A 3,939-nucleotide genomic window follows, 5' to 3' on the forward strand; every position below is an offset into this window, starting at 1 on the left:
GCCTGGCCAGTCACAAAACTCGTTTTCAAAGCTTCTCTGATGCGCACCGCGCCCTGCTGTGCTCCTCTAACCGCCCTGGTGTCTGGCTGCGCGTAATCAGCGGCCAGGCGAGTTGCCTCAACCTCCCACCCCGCCATAAAGGTCTCCCCCTTACTCTTACAGATATTGTGGAGCGCACAGCAAGCAGCAATAACAATGGGGATATTCTTTTCGCTGAGGTCTGAGCGAGTCAGTAAGCTGCGCCAGCGCGCTTTTAAACGTCCTCAAATGCACATTCCACCACCATTCAGCACTTGCTCAGCCTGTAGTTGAACAGGTCCTGACTCCTGTCCAGGCTGCCTGTGTACGGCTTCATGAGCCATGGCATTAAGGGGTAGGCTGGGTCCCCAAGGATAACAATAGGCATTTCAACATCCCCAACGGTTACTTTCTGGTCCGGGAAGAAAGTCCCTTCCTCCAGCTTTCGAAACAGAGCAGAGTTCCTGAAGACGCGAGCATCATGTACCTTTCCCGGCCATCCCACGTTGATGTTGGTGAAACGTCCCTTGTGATCCACCAGGGCTTGCAGCAGCATTGAAAAGTACCCCTTGCGGTTTACGTAGTCGGTGGCTTGGTGCTCCGGTGACAAGATAGGGATATGGGTTCCACCTATGGCCCTGCCACAGTTTGGGAATCCCATTTCAGCAAAACCATCCACTATTGACTACACGTTGCCCAGAGTCACTACCCTTGATATCACCAGGTCTTTCATTGCCCTGGCAAATTGGATCACAGCAGCCCCCACTGTAGATTTGCCCAGTCCAAATTGATTCCCGACTGACCGGTAGCTGTCTGGCGTTGCAAGCTTCCACAGGGCTATCGCCACTCGCTTCTCAACTGTGAGGGCTGCTCTCATCTTGGTATCCTGGCGTTTCAGGGAAGGGGAAAGCAAGTCACAAAGTTCCATGAAAGTGCCCTTACGCATGCGAAAGTTTCGCAGCCACTGGGAATCGTCCCATACCTGCAGCACGATGCGATCCCACCAGTCTGTGCTTGTTTCCCGGGCCCAGAATTGGCATTCCACACCATGAACCTGCCTCAGTGACACCATGATTTCCACATTGCTGGGGCCTGTGCCTTGTGAGAGGTCTATGTCCATGTCAATTTCCTCATCACTCTCTTCGCCGCGCTGCAATCGCCTCCTCGGCTGGTCCGGGTTTCGCCTTGGCATGTCCTGGCTCTGCATATACTCCAGGACAATGCGCGTGGTGTTCATAGTGCTCATAATTGCCGCGGTGATCTGAGCGGGCTCCATGATCCCAGTGCTAGCTATGGCGCCTGGTCAGAATAAAGGCACGAAACTAGTATCTGATGGACCAGGAGAAGGAGGGAGGGCCGAGTGACGACATGGCGTACAGGTACAGGAACAGGGAATTAAAATCAAGAAAGGTGGCTGTGCATCAGGGAGAAACACAAACAACTGTCACACAGAATGGTCCCCCCAAAGGTTAAACTGGAAACCCTGGGCTTAGCAGGCCATTGATTTCATGGAGGAAGGGGAAGCAAATGAACACAGAACAAATCTATTTTTTACATCTTAAGCTGGCAGCTGACGGTGCAGCATGAGTGATAGCCTCTGCAGTACGATGACGACGGTTACCAATCGTAATATACCATCGTCTACCAAAAGGCAAGGGGCTGCTGCTGTGTAGCAATGCAGCCCCACGTCTGCCAGCCCCACGTCCGCCAGCACCCAGCATCTCCCTCGGCCTCTTCTGGGTGCTTAGCAGACAATACTGGGCAATTGGCAGAAAATAGTATACTACGACTGGTAGCCATCATCATCGAGACAGTAGCATGTCTGCCCAGGTGCCCATGATTGACAGCCACTCCAGTACGACAACGATGGATACCAGTCATAATATACCATCGCCTACCAAAGGGTAAGGGGCTGGTGCAATGCAGCCCGACGGCTGCCAGCCCGACGGCTATTACTCATGCTACACCGTCTACCACCAAAAGGCAGTTAGCAGCTGCTGCTGTGTAGCAATGCAGTCCCACGTCTGCCGGCACCCAGAGGACATATGGTGACGGTGAGCTCAGCTGAGCTGAGAAGGCTCCATGCTTGCCGTGGTATGTTGTCTGCACAGGTAACCCAGGTAAAAAGGCGCGAATCTATTGTCTGCCGTTGCTGTGACGGGGGGGAGGGGCCTGACGAGAGGTACCCAGAACCTCCCGCGACACTGTTTTGCATCATCCGGGCATTGGGATCTCAACCCAGAATTCAAAAAAAAGGCGCGAAAGTAGTATCTGACGGACTAGGGGAAGGAGGGAGGGCGGGCCGAGTGACGACATGGCGTACAGGTACAGGGAATTAAAATCAAGAAAGGTGGCTGTGCATCAGGGAGAAACACAAACAACTGTCACACAGAATGGTCCCCCCAAAGATTAAACTGAAAACCCTGGGTTTAGCAGGCTGTTGATTTGACGGAGGGAGGGGGAAGCAAATGAATACAGAGCAAATCTATTTTTTACATCTTAAGACGACGGTGCAGCGTGACTGATAGCCCTCGGCATCTTTCTGGGTGCTTGGCAGCAAATACTGGGCGTTTGGCAGTTAGTGTATTACGATGGCCTTCAGGCCTATTGCACGATCTGCTGCTCAGGGAAGACTCTGCTAATGTGCGATGAGCCAACTTGTAATAGGACGCTTACCAGTCGTAATACACCATCTACTACCAAAAGGCAAGGGGCTGGTGCAATGCAGCCCCATGGCTGCCAGCACCCAGATCACCGATGAAGGCTACCAGTCTACTGCACCGTCTACCGCCAAAAGGCAGTTAGCAGCAGCTGCTGCTGTGTAGCAATGCAGTCGCACGTCTGCCGGCACCCAGAGGACATATGGTGACGGTGAGCTCAGCTGAGCTGAGCGGGCTCCATGCTTGCCATGGTATGTTGTCTGCACAGGTAACCCAGGTAAAAAGGCGCAAATCTATTGTCTGCTGTTGCTGTGATGGGGGGGAGGGGCCTGACGACATGTACCCAGAACCTCCTGCGACACTGTTTTGCATCATCCGGGCATTGGGATCTCAACCCAGAATTCCAAGGGGCGGCGGAGACTGCGGGAACTGTGGGATAGCTGTGGGATAGCTACCCATAGTGCAATGCTCCGGAAGTCGACGCTAGCCTCGTACTGTGGACGCGGTCCGCCGACTAAAGCACTTAGAGCATTTTATGTGGGGACACACACAATCAGCTGTATACAACCGATTTCTATAAAACCGGCTTCTATAAATTCGAACTAATTTCGTAGTGTAGACATACCCGTAGGCACTTGCTTCACTCTTGTTGAAATCATTGGGCTACACACATTGCTTAACATTAAACATGTGTTTAAAGGCTTTGCTATGTCAGGATTTTAGTTTAAAATGCTTAAAACATAAATAATTATTAATTATTGCCTCACTGCTTATGAGTTTGTCTCTCATCCCAAGTTGCATCTTTAATTATCTTTCTAGCAGCTGTCTCTTTCTTTTCTGCACTCTGCCTTTCTCTATCAGTCTAACTCTCCTTCTGCCTCCATTCCTCTGCTGTATCTCTCTCAGACTATCTAATCTATCTATCTATCTGGTGTATTTTGTTTTGTGGCAGGTGCTATGTTGGGCAATTCAATCTGATCCAATGAACCCAACGTGTCTGTCATAGAAGGAGATGCTGTGACCCTCAGCTGTTCCTACAGCACCAGCTATAACGGTGTCTCTCTTCAATGGTACCACCAGAACCCCAGCCAAGCCCCGCCGTACGTTCTCCGGAGAGGAGCAAAGGGAAGCACGATCAGTGACCACGCAGAGTTTGCCCGGAAGAGATTCACTTCTGAGACTAACCCCACTGCTACAGTTCTGATCATCACAGGCCTGGAGCTGGCAGACGGAGCTGTGTATTATTGTGCCTTGAATGAGA

This window comes from Malaclemys terrapin, chromosome 12 (assembly GCF_027887155.1).
Source record: "Malaclemys terrapin pileata isolate rMalTer1 chromosome 12, rMalTer1.hap1, whole genome shotgun sequence".
NCBI classification, from domain to species: Eukaryota; Metazoa; Chordata; order Testudines; family Emydidae; genus Malaclemys; species Malaclemys terrapin.